Genomic DNA, 12,725 nt, shown 5'->3' with positions numbered 1-12,725 from the left:
TGCATAAGCAGGAAAGAGTGCTGGGTCTAAATGACCCCAGCTAGATACTCGTCTAACCTCCTCTTGAAGACCCCCAGGGTAGGGGAGAGCACCACCTCCCTTGGGAGCCCGTTCCAGACCTTGGCCACTCGAACTGTGAAGAAGTTCTTCCTAAGGTCCAGTCTAAATCTGCTCTCTGCTAGCTTGTGGCCATTGTTTCTTGTAACCCCCGGGGGCGCCTTGGTGAATAAATCCTCACCAATTCCCTTCTGTGCCCCCGTGATGAACTTATAGGCAGCCACAAGGTCGCCTCTCAACCTTCTCTTGCGGAGGCTGAAAAGGTCCAGTTTCTCTAGTCTCTCCTCGTAGGGCTTGGTCTGCAGGCCCTTGACCATACGAGTTGCCCTTCGCTGTACCCTCTCCAGGTTATCCGCATCCTTCTTGAAGTGTGGCGCCCAGAATTGCACGCAGTACTCCAACTGCGGTCTGACCAACGCCCTATAGAGGGGAAGTATCACCTCCCTGGACCTATTTGTCATGCATCTGCTGATGCACGATAAAGTGCCATTGGCTTTTCTGATGGCTTCGTCACACTGCCGGCTCATGTTCAACTTGGAGTCCACTAGGACTCCAAGATCCCTTTCCATCTCCGTGCCACCCAGCAGGTCATTCCCTAGGCTGTAGGTGTGCTGGACATTTTTCCTCCCTAGGTGCAGCACTTTGCATTTCTCCTTGTTGAACTGCATCCTGTTGTTTTCTGCCCACTTGTCCAGCCTATCCAGGTCTGCCTGCAGCTGTTCCCTGCCCTCCGGCGTGTCCACTTCTCCCCATAGCTTTGTGTCATCTGCAAACTTGGACAGAGTACATTTCACTCCCACGTCCAAGTCGCTGATGAAGACATTAAAGAGTATCGGTCCAAGGACCGAACCCTGCGGGACCCCACTGCCCACACCCTTCCAGGTCGAGACCGACCCATCTACCACGACTCTTTGGGTGTGACCCTCTAGCCAATTCGCCACCCACCGGACTGTGCAGTCATCCACATCACAGCCTCTTAATTTGTTCACCAGTATGGGGTGGGATACCGTATCGAAGGCCTTCCTGAAGTCCAGGTATACGACATCCACCCCTCCTCCTGTGTCCAGGCGTTTCGTAACCTGGTCATAGAAGGAGACTAGGTTGGTCAGGCACGATCTGCCCGCCACAAACCCATGCTGGTTTCCCCTCAGCATAATTTGGCCTGCCGAGCTCTCACAAATGTGAGCCTTGATAATTTTTTCAAATACTTTACCAAGGATGGAGGTGAGACTGACCGGCCTATAGTTGCCCGGGTCCTCCTTCCTCCCCTTTTTGAAAATGGGGACCACGTTAGCCCTTTTCCAGTCCTCCGGGACTTGGCCTGTGCGCCACGAGCATTCGAATATTCCCGCCAGTGGCTCTGCAATGACGTCGGCCAGTGCCTTCAGCACCCTGGGATGGAGCCCATCTGGGCCTGCCGACTTAAAGGCATCCAGTTCTTCCAAGTGACTCTGCACCACCTCAGGATCTACGCATGGAAGTCTGGCGCCTTGCTGCTGCCTCTCTACAACCCCAGTGAGAGACTTGTCGTGCCCCTCGCTTAGGAACACTGAGGCAAAGAACTCGTTGAGGAGTTCAGCCTTGTCCCCTCTATCTGTCGCCAATTGCTTCTGCCCATTTAGCAGGGGTCCTATTCCTCCCTGGGCCTTCCTTTTACTCCCTATGTATCTAAAAAACAATTTCTTGTTGTCCTTTACTTGGGTTGCCATCCTCAGCTCCATGGTAGCTTTGGGTCATAGGATCCCAGCAAGATAAGCATCCAGTTTCATCTTGAAGGTGTTCAATGAAGGCGCTTGAACAACCTCCGGTGGCAGGCTGTTCTAGACCTTGGGGGCTCGGACAGTAAAGAAATTCTTCCTTATGTCCAGCCTGAAACGATCTTGTAGTAGTTTGTGACCATTCGTCCTCGTCATCCCTTGGGGCGCTCTGGTGAACAAACGTTTCCCTAGATACTGGTGGTCACCCCTGATAAACTTGTATGTGGCCATCAGATCACCCCTGAGCCTGCGCTTTTCCAGGCTAAAGAGCCCCATGGCTCTCAGCCTGTCATCGTAGGGTCTGCTTCCCTGACCTCTGATCATGCGCGTGGCTCTTCTCTGGACTCTCTCAAGCTTCTCCACATCCTTTTTGAATTGTGGAGCCCAAAACTGGACGCAGTACTCCAGCTGCGGCCTCACTAAGGCCGAGTACAGGGGGAGAATGACGTCCCGGGATTTGCTTGAGAAGCATCTATGGATGCAAGCCAGCGTTTTGGTCGCTTTACTAGCCGCAGCATCGCATTGCAGGCTCATGTTCATCTTGTGGTCAATGATGACCCCCAAGTCTCTTTCTTCCATAGTGCTAGCCAACATAGCACTGCCGAGCCTATAAGGATGCTGCGGGTTTTTTTTCCCCAAGGTGGAGAACCTTGCATTTATCGGCGTTGAACACCATCAGATTCTCGTCCGCCCACTTGCTGAGCCTGTCCAGGTCAGCCTGGATCATCCGCCTGTCTTCTGGTGTGGATGCTTTGCCCCAAAGTTTGGTGTCATTGGCGAACTTGGCCAGTCCGCTTCTGACTCCAGTGTCCACATCGTTAATGAAGATGTTGAACAGTATGGGTCCAAGGACAGAGCCCTGGGGGACCCCACTGGTCACAGGACACCACGATGAGTGACTTCCATCAATTACTACCCTCTGGGTCCGACCCCGGAGCCAATTTTCCAGCCAGTGGATCGTGGGGGACCCAAGGCGACAATTGGCCAGTTTCTCCAAGAGACGATCATGGGACACCAGATCGAAGGCTTTTTTGAAGTCAAGATATATGACATCAATCTCATCTCCCTTGTCCAGGTGATAGGTCACCTGGTCGTAGAAGGAAATGATCGATTTTGCCCACCCCAATGTAGATGCACCCACTGAGTCCAACTGAACTTGTCTTGGAGTAATAAAACTATGCTGTCATGAGCAGGCATCCCGATTTTCCCTGATTTAAAAAAATAAAAAAAGTTGCAAATTTGTCTGATCTTAAATCACGAATTCTCTGATTAAATACCCCAAAATCTGAGATTAAAATGAAAGGTCCCCCCATAGTCCCCCTGGCCCTGCTGGTGCCTCTTGCCCCCTACCCACAGCTCCTGCTCCCCCAGCTCTGCTGAAGGGGGCTGCCACCTGCCAGGGTTATGTGGCTAGACAGCCCGCTGCCCTTGGCAGGAGGTAGTACCTGCTACAGTGGAATGGAGCTTGGCCTCCCCCCAACCCCACCATGCTGCAGGCTCAGGTGTTGGGGGTGGGCAGCTGCCTGCTGTAGTACACACTCCCAGGGGGAGGTGGGACCCGTCCCTCCCAGATCTGTGTGTTGGACAAGGGGCTGCGTGCTGCCCACTGTGGGATCAGGCTCTGGCCCTGCTGCCTTCCCCGGGGCCTCTGAAGCCCAGCGGGTGTGAATTGGTGCTGCTGTGAACACTGAACAGCCAACTGCCCTGGTGATGCATTCCCTGCGTGCTGAGCTATAGTGGGGCGGGGTTGTGTGCAGCAGACCCAAGCAGCTTTTCTGTGCAGCCCATTGTTCTTTGCAGCGCTAGGTTGTACACACTGGGTTGCGGAGGTCCCAAGAGAGGGCAGCAGGGCAGGAGCGCGAGCCTGAAGTGGGTAGCCTGCATCCTGTGCACAGATCTGGGGGGGGGGGGGGCATGGGTCCCCCCTGCTTTCTGGGAATGTGCACAGTGGTGGGGAGCAGCCCCTCTGCCTGAGCCTGTAGGGGGCAGCCTGCTCCACCCCTGCCCGATGCACAGATCTGGGGGGCATGGGTCCTGCCTGGCCCCTGGGCGAATGAGCAGCAGGGGGAGCTGGCCCCATCCCCCTACCCCTGGACGAGCTGCCCACCGCCCCATTCCGCTCCCCACTGAGGCCCTGTGGCTGCGTATTGTGGCCCTGGCCCCAAGCCCCAGGCACTGCCTGGCTGAGCAGCAGCCCCAGCTCTGTCCAACTCCTTCCCTTACTATAGGGGCCTCAATCCTCTCCTTCCCTCTCCCCCCCTCAACTTACCTGCAGGAGCTGGTCTCCAGGCTGCCTGGGCCATGTGTTTACAAATGCATTTGGTGCCCCTGCCTGACTGCCCTCCTCCCATTCCCCCCAGGCTCCTCCAAGCTGCAACTCTGTCAGCCTGCAGAGAGCTCATTGCAAAACTGCAAAATATGTGGGTTTCTCTGGTAAAATGAGAAATCCATGTTTGCCTCCGGTAAAAGATAAAACCCGTGGTTTTCTCTGTTTTTCCATGGGAAAGGGAAAACCAGGATCCCTGGTCATGAGCCATCGATCTTAACTGGGTTTGAACTGTATTGTGCTTGCCAAACAGGAAAACGTCTCTCTTCATGGCGATATGAAGCTGCTGAATCAAATGCTGCTCTTATTGCCATTTCTTAAGTTTATAATTGCTCCCAGAACTCAGAAATCTGCCTAGAATAAATGCCAGAGTAAGTCTATATCTGGAACATTTTTCAGTGAAGTAGTTGGATTTATTCCTGATTAACACTGCTCAGAATCTGCTTTCTGCTTTTGAATTGTAAAGTATCTGGCCTCTTCAAGTATTGTCACCAAAGACAAAATGGTCCCTCCCTTTCCTTCTGTCTCTGATAGCAGAATATCCTTTTTTCTTTTTATTAAGGTCATTACCTGAACTATTTATCTCATCTTACCTGTCTGTGAGATGGTTGTGCAGAAGATCACATGGGGAAAAACCTCTTTCCTTAGCCTTGTTCTTGGAAACAACTTGGGCATGTTTTGACCAAAAAATATATATATCAGCCTGGGATAGACACTAAGCATATAATACTGAAACCTTGTAAAGGTGAAAACAAGGTGTAATGATGGACATGTTAAGTAACTCTAAAAGGCACTGTCTTCCCTATAATACATAAAGTAAGGAGCTGCATACTTCAGCTTTTATATGCTTATGAGATGACCAAGCATTTTAATGTGGGATTTTGCATACTAGCTTGTAAAGTAGGCCCTTTAAATAACTTTTCTATATATTCCAAAAAAAAAATTGTAGACAAGTATGTGTGGTTATGTATCTTTCACATATATATGAAAATATGAATATGAAGATTTGGCCTGCATCTTTTTACAGCAAGCAGATTTAAATAATAGGTTTAGAGATGAATAATTTCTCTTTCCGTCTTTCTTGCAATTGAAACAAAAACTGAATGATTTCTTTAAAAAAAATCAAGCATTCAGATTAGAACACAGATACATGTATATGCTGGCAGAAGGAAGGAGGCACAGTAATTTTTCAGAGATACTACAAAATATGTTTGCCTTGTTAAATATATTGATACATATTTCTTCAGAGCATAAATTGGCATGGATGGCTTTCCAAATGTTAATCTGTTAAGATATTTTTAACAGGAAAAAAACTATTTGAAAGAGATTATTCTGCTCCTAATATATCCTATATTATGTAGGAGATACTTCATAGCATTCATTCCCTGTGTCTTCACCCTTATCCACTCCTGTAAAACAGTAACCTGTGAACAGCAGAAGGGGATGAGGTTACTGTATCTCGCCTTGAGAGGATGCATTGTTAGGGAGTATGAAGCATTCCAGCACTGAGATTATCAAGGAGTCGTTATCCACTCTTTGGCACTTGTTGCCTAGGAGACAAATGTAATCCGAGGATTTTTTTTCTCTCCCTTTCTTCTGTTTGACTGGAGATGCTATTGACTTCTGGGTTGGAGGAGTCAGTGGAGCAGCACGCCAAATGTCATAAGACAGAAATTAATCACTAAACGATTGGTCTAAATTCCATTGATTCTCCCCCTCCTTTCTTATGACTACACTATACTTGGAAAACTAGTGCTTCAGCTAAACACGCAGTCAAGAAGCTCTTCACACTTGGGGCTCTTGAGTAGGAAATCCTCAACCGAATGTCACTTCACTTCTTTTTATCTATATCTTTCTGGGTTTGCTGTGACTGCTGTTTTTAAAATAAGAGGCATGCGGTCCTAAAAGCTTGTTTGTTGTTTGGTGTCCATCTTTGCCTGCACATAAGACTGAAGATTTTAAGAAAAACATTTTTTGTGTTTCTTTTAATAAATGTACTAGCTGATTCCGCTCTTGCTATTTTTAGTGGTGCGATTCCATTTTCTTCAGTGGAACTATTTCTGACTTAGGTGTAAATGAGAGCCTCAGAAAACCTAATATATTTTAATAAACAACACATCTTCCTCCTTTTGCTTAATTACTATAATGGAGATCTAATCTTGTAGGACAGGGATTGTCCATCTACAGCCAATAGACTGAATGCAGACTCCAAGCAATTTCATCTGGCTGGTAAAGATAGGTGTCTGCAGCAGTTCAGCAATGGGGAAGTGGCAGCTGGGTTGGAAGTGCATTGGCAGCAATTTGGTGGCAAGGGGTCATAAGTGGCAACCTGTCATTCTCAAGCAAGCTAAAGTAGTCTGGGTTGGATAGAGAACTGCCTGGGTTGTTGGGCTGAAAAGACTCAATGTCTAATTGGCAGCCAGTATCAAGTGTAGTGCCCCAGGGGTTGGTCCTGGGGCCAGGTTTGTTCAATACCTTCATCAGTGACCTGGAAGATAGGATGGACTGCACCCTCAGAAAGTTTGCGGATGACACCAAGCTGAGGGGAGTAGTAGATATTCTGGAGGATAGGACTAGGATTCAGAGAGACCTAGACAAATTGGAGGGTTGAATCAAAAGAAAACTCATGAGGTTCAATAAGGACAAATGCAAAACCCTGTACTTGAAACCAAATGGTCCCATCTACCAGTACAGGCTGGGGACTGACTGGCTAAACACCAGTTATGTAAAAAAGGACCTGGAGGTTACAGTGGACAGTAAATTGAATATGAGCCAACAGTGTGTTCTTGTTGTGAAGAAGGCTAACTGCATACTGGGTTGCATTAATAGAAGTATTGCCAGCAGATTGAGGGAACTGGTGAGGCCACATTTTGGGGTACTGTGTCCAGTTTTGGGCTCTGCTACAGGAAGGATTTGGACAAATTGGAGAGGAGTCTAGTGGAGGGCAATGAAAATGGTAACAGGCCTGGGCCATATAATTTATAAGGAGAAGCTGAGGGAACTGGGCTTTTTTTAATCTAGAGAAGAGAAGACTGAGAGAGGATTTAATAGCAGCCTTCAACTACCTGAAGGGTGGTGCCAAAAAGGATGGAGCTAGACTGTTCTCAGTGACAGCAGATAACAGAACAACGAGCAGTGGTCTCAAGTTGCAGCAAGGGAAGTTGAGGTTAGATAATAGGAAACACTTTCTCACTAGGTGAGTAGTAAAGCACTGGAACAGGCTACCCAGGGAGATTGTGGAATTTCCATCCTTGGAGCGTTTTAAGACTTAGGTAGACAAAGCCTTGGCCAGGAGGTCCTGCTTTGAGCGGGGGGTTGAACTATGACCTCCTGAGGTCTTTTCTAAGCCTAATTTTCTATGATTCTAATTTGGACCCCTGTTCTTGAAAGGTTGCCAAAAGCTGCTGTAGGACTTTCTCACCTCCCATTAACCTTGGTAGGCATTTGGTCTACTCCTTAACTAACTGTGGGGATACTTGCACCCCTCTGGATCAGACCTTCACTTTTTAAGTTTCTGTTCTTTTAGTTAAAAATCATGAATGAGAAGTAATTTAAAGGTGGCATAAGGAGTTACTAAATTTTGTCCCTCATGAGCAAATGTTACAAATCGGGGCAGGGTTTATAACTCCTTAGAACCATCCAAACCTTTCCTTCCCCTTGGTGTTAATGCTTTTAAAATAAAACTGATAGCATTCTTACAAAATAAATTAATTGTAGCCATCTTTTCTTCAGTCCTTACCATATGTTGATGGTGACTTGTTATATCTGGTTTTTGGGGTGTACAGATTGCCACCAGCAGTTCCCTGTTGTGTGTGGCAGTCTACATATGTTGTCCATTTTTAATTCATTCCTTTCAATTTGAAACATGTGGCCCTTGATAAATTCCATAGACTACATAATAGTGATTGGCTGTTTAGTATCTAGGTATTTATTTATGACAAATTCCTAGATATCTGTCTTGCTGTCAGCTATTACCCTGTTCTTGGAGGCGCAGTTATACTACTCTAAGGGAGTAAGCGAACTTAATGCTTTTGAACACACACTGGCTTAATCCAGTGTTAACTATTCCTCAACCTTGTTTCATTTGGGGGTAAACTGACCTGTTCTTTCCACAGGATCGAAGTGGGCATACGGCACAGTTAGAGCATATTCAGCTGAACTTAAGTAAATCTCTCTCCATGCCCCCCTGCCCTTTGAAGTACTATAATTGGTTTGTCTATCCGTGTGCTGCCTTAGAAGAAATAGTCTTAGGAATCTCCCTCCCATTAAATACAAGGCTTTCAGTCTTTTTACTGGATCAATCTCATTTTGCTACCTGCCCTATTCTTAATATCTTTAGATCTCTTTGGCGGGTTTTCTCTCTTGTACTAGGCCCTTTCAACTGCTGGCTCTCACTTCATGTTATTGTTAGGGACCGACCTAAATTGTGATGAAGCGTGCTGTGCAGCAGCTCCTTTAATTTTTCTCTTTTTGTCACATCCTCCCCTCTACCCCATGCCACTGATTGGCAGAGGAGTCTTGAAGGTCCTGCTGCTTGCTGCTGATCTGGCAGGAGGCAAAAACTGCAGGATATTTAAAACCGTGGTTTTTTGCCTCCTGGCCGATCAGTGGCGGGGCTGCCAGAACCCTTCTGCCAGTTGGGATGGCCAGGGTGGAGGGGTGCTCAGCAAAGAGAGCAAGATTAAAGGAGGTGCTGTGCAGTGCCTTTCCTCCATGATTTAGGTAGGTCCCTGGTTATTGGACACTTGTCACCTTGTAGAAGCCAGCTTTTGTTTGCAAAACTTTCCACTTCAGACTAATTTATTAGTTTACCTTTTTCTAATGGATGTTGAGTGTCCTGTATCTGAAAATACAGGCATTTAAGTTTTAATTTAACAACACTGTTAAAGAAACTTGTATTGCCATAGCTGTTTCCTGAAACTCATGGCAGGATAAACAGTGTTGTAACCCCCTTTCAGTGCTATATCAAGTGTAATTACAATCAAATTATGAAACTGATTTGCAAACATTGGTTCATTTCTGCATAAGCAAATTTTCAAACAGACCTTTTGTGTTCAGAGCAGCTGCTCAGGATCTGGTAGAATGTTTGAAGGTCAAATGTAAAACATCACTTGATAATTCAGGTGTTGCATGAAAGCACAGGTATACTGTTTCCCTGTGGAACCTCAAGTTGCAAGCTTATTGAGGTAGCTTGTATAGCAGCATTATTCTAAGTTCTTCATATGCAAATGTTTTGTGTTGTATGGTAAAAGAAGCTATTTTCACACCGTACCTAAAGTTTATTTCCTCTTTTGCATTGACCAAAAACATGTATGCTTATATGAGAGCAAAAAATATGCTGAAGTGAAGATGGCATTAATAAAGTAAGGACTAATAGTTCTTAACATGGGGAAGTTTTCTCAAGTTACATGTTTTCTATGCTATTGTTTCTAAGGAATAGCCCTGCTTTGCAAACTTATGTAAAAGGGTGGATTCATGGCTCTCACTCTACCTAGTGGATAGAGTAGTGGTCTCCAAACTTAAGTAGGAGATCACCTTTGGCATTTAAAAGCAACCCAAGATCTACCGTATGTTGCCACCACCCTTTTTCTACCCCCACCCAGCAAGTAAGCCTGTGGGAAGGGAAAGGGGAGGAGCAGATTGAGGCAGAGGGAGACAATATTATTTTGGGGTATGCTTCCCCAGCTGGTAAGTCCCACCTGGCCAGGGCCCCACTCAACTTAACCTTACTTCTGCCTCTGTGGCACTGTCCCTCACTGTGGGGGCCTCAATCTAGCCCCCGCCCCTTCCCTCCCCCATGGACTGACCTGCTGGGCTGGGGCACATGGACACTCAGCCCTCCATGCTGGCCTTGGATTGACTCCAAGAGGCTCTGAGATCTGCTGGTGGATCAAGATCCACTGGTTGGTGACCACTGGGATAAAATCTCTCAGGGAATAAGGAGACACAGATTCTATTCCTCATTTAACTGTTGGCCTGCTGGGTGATCTTCTGTAAATCACTTCATGTTTCTGAGACTCAGTTTAGCTATCTGTAAAATGACATAGATAATGATTTTCTGTGTAGAATGGTTTGAGATCTACTGTTGATGTAAGCTACATAAGAGTCGGATATTGCTGTTATTGCTATGGTGTTCTAAAATAACTTGACATAAATTTTAAGTATGTTAGTTTAATGTTAGCAAGTGGTTTTAATGAGCTGGATAGACTGGAGAAATGGTCTGCAGTCAATCATCTGAGGTTCAACAAGGACAAAGTTGTTCACTTGGAAGAAATAATTGTATACACAAATACAGATGGGGGGGGGGGGGATGATTGACTAGGCTGTAGTACTGCAGAGAAGGACCTGGAGGTTACAATGGGCCACAAGCTGCATATGAGCCAACATTGTGGTCTTTTTGAGCACAGTGGTCAAGAGTATACAAGGTGGTATCACCAGGAGTATCACTTGCTAATCAAGAGAAGTGATTCTTTTGCTCTGTTCAGCACTGTGGTGAGGCCTCAACTGCAGTACCATACTGGGCTCAACTGCCCAGTTTTGGGCACCACACCTTAAAGATGTGGACAGTTTGGGAAGAGTCCATCAAAGAGCATCAAAAATGATCAGGGGCCTGGGATGCAATATTTATACAGAAAGGCTGAAAGAGCTAGGGTTGTTTAGGCTGGAGAAGAGGACACAGATAGGGGACTTGATAACCATTTTCAATTATCTAAAGGACGATTGCAGAGAGGATGGAGATGGGTTTGTCTCTGTGACTGTAGAGGACAGTACAAGGAGCAATGTTTTTGAGCCTTCAGCAAAGAAAGTTTTAGGTTGGAGATTAGGAAGATCTTTCTGGGTGCATCAGCACAAGATGCTTTACTGCACAGCAGACGTGTGTGGCAATTAGGGTTCAGTAGACTAATTTACTGCACTGCCACATAGTCCCATCAGATACAATTGGTAGCTGGCAGCGCAGTAAATTACTGCACTTAAATGCATGTGTAGATGGTGATGTTGGGATTAGTTTACTCTGGCTCAGATTGAGCCCGAGTATATTCACTCACATTAATTGCATGTGTAGATGTACCCTCTGACTGTGAGGACAACTAAGCATTGGAACTGGCTATGTAGAGAAATTGTGGACTCTCCATCCTTGGAAGTTTTTCAAGAGCAGGTTAGATGGACACTTGTCTGGGATGGTTTGGTCAGGGAATGATCCTGTCTTGAGCTGGGGGCTGGACTAGATGATCTTGTGAGATGCCTTCCAGCCTGACTTTCCTATGATTCCTAAGGTCTTACAAGTAGATGGGCATGTATTAGCTCAGGGCTTAATTCTGGGTTCTTGAATGGTCATGTTTTTGAACTTTAAAAACTGTGAACTGTAGAGCAAGCACCAGGTCATTCCTTCTTTAGTGCTCTTGTTAATACATGGGCACAATATACATGTATGAAGCCCAGGATTGATCTAGAAAGTTCATCAAGAACAGGGTCTTGGATCTTGGGTTCTTCTCAGTCCTCAGTAAAAGAGGGCATGCTTTTGGTTTGTACTTGTGTTTGTGGCATGCCTGCGAAGTGGTAGGTATGTCACAGAAAAATGTGAAGTATGGTTTCTCCAGTTAAGGCAACATTAAGCAAAGGCATGGGAGGTAGGATGCAACAAGATCTGGTAGTCTGAGACGCATGAAATGTGTGCTCAGACTTTGTATCCTGTGCTCTTCAAGCGAAGACTCAGACCGTGCCCTGAGCTCCATGCAGGCAGCTAACTGATGCCACAGGCAAGCTCACTGAAGTCAGAGCAGTCTGTTGCAGGATCAGGGTCTGAAGTCAGTAAGCTCGGAGGAGGGTTTATAAGCATCTCGAATGTTGGGTAAAGCCCCTTGAAATGTCTTTGTATGATAGGGCAACACTTGGATAGTTGATAATGTTTCACAAAGATGATAATCTTTCAAAAGCAGAAGTGTATTTTTCCTCCTTAGATTTGAAAATCTTCATAGGATTTTCTTTCTCTTTTAAACCTAAACCTCCACTGCATACACTTCAGTGTAGTGAGGATCTTGGTTTACTAATGTAAGTTGTAGTACTAGAAAGAGATGACTACTTACCTACCTGACAGAAAAGCAGGTTTTAATGTAACTTAACTGTTTTTTCCCCTTCTGGAAATATTTACTAAAAAACTTATCAAACTGACTGGAAAGCCTGCAACTTCTTCAGCAATCAGTAGCTAGTATTGCTGTTTGTTTGACCTGTTTTTTGAACAGATGTCGGTATCTTGGTAGAGTGACTTTTGATTTGTGCTAGTTTTTTTTGTGGGGTGTTTTAAGTACCCATAATATGTTTAAATGGCCACTTTTCTCTCTTCCCAATTGATTTAGGGATTTTTAAAATTTATTAATATTTTAAAGAGCTCAAACAGAACAGTTTAAAATATCTACACTCTGAGGTTCCTGGTGCTAAGACTAGAGAGAGGACTATGCTTTGAACTGCAGAATAAACATTAAGTGTGTGTAGGCATTGCTATTACAGTTTGACTACTGGAGTGAGTTGCTCAGTGGGTTTGGAGTGGTAACTAAAGTGAAAACTCATTTAATTATCAAGATTTCACA

The 12,725-nt window shown here is 45.7% G+C and overlaps 1 protein-coding gene and 1 long non-coding RNA gene across 11 annotated transcripts in view; one reads left to right on the top strand and one right to left on the bottom strand.

The window, feature by feature from the left end:
• FOXN3 (forkhead box N3) overlaps positions 1-12,725 on the top strand; it is a 324,200-nt gene that overhangs the window by 152,259 nt on the left and 159,216 nt on the right. The window lies entirely within an intron of this gene.
• The window catches only part of LOC109281698 (uncharacterized), a 30,195-nt gene that overhangs the window by 9,974 nt on the left and 7,496 nt on the right, over positions 1-12,725 (bottom strand). The window contains exon 4 of one of the 2 annotated variants that reach the window (XR_002088463.2): positions 9,479-10,171. The exons of the other annotated variant lie outside the window; for it this stretch is intronic. This is a non-coding gene — a long non-coding RNA (uncharacterized LOC109281698). Of the gene's footprint in view, positions 1-9,478; positions 10,172-12,725 lie in introns of those variants that run through there. 2 annotated transcript variants of the gene reach the window in all.

This window comes from Alligator mississippiensis, chromosome 2 (assembly GCF_030867095.1).
Source record: "Alligator mississippiensis isolate rAllMis1 chromosome 2, rAllMis1, whole genome shotgun sequence".
Taxonomy (NCBI): Eukaryota; Metazoa; Chordata; order Crocodylia; family Alligatoridae; genus Alligator; species Alligator mississippiensis.
This window is presented reverse-complemented; position numbering and strand designations above follow the sequence as displayed.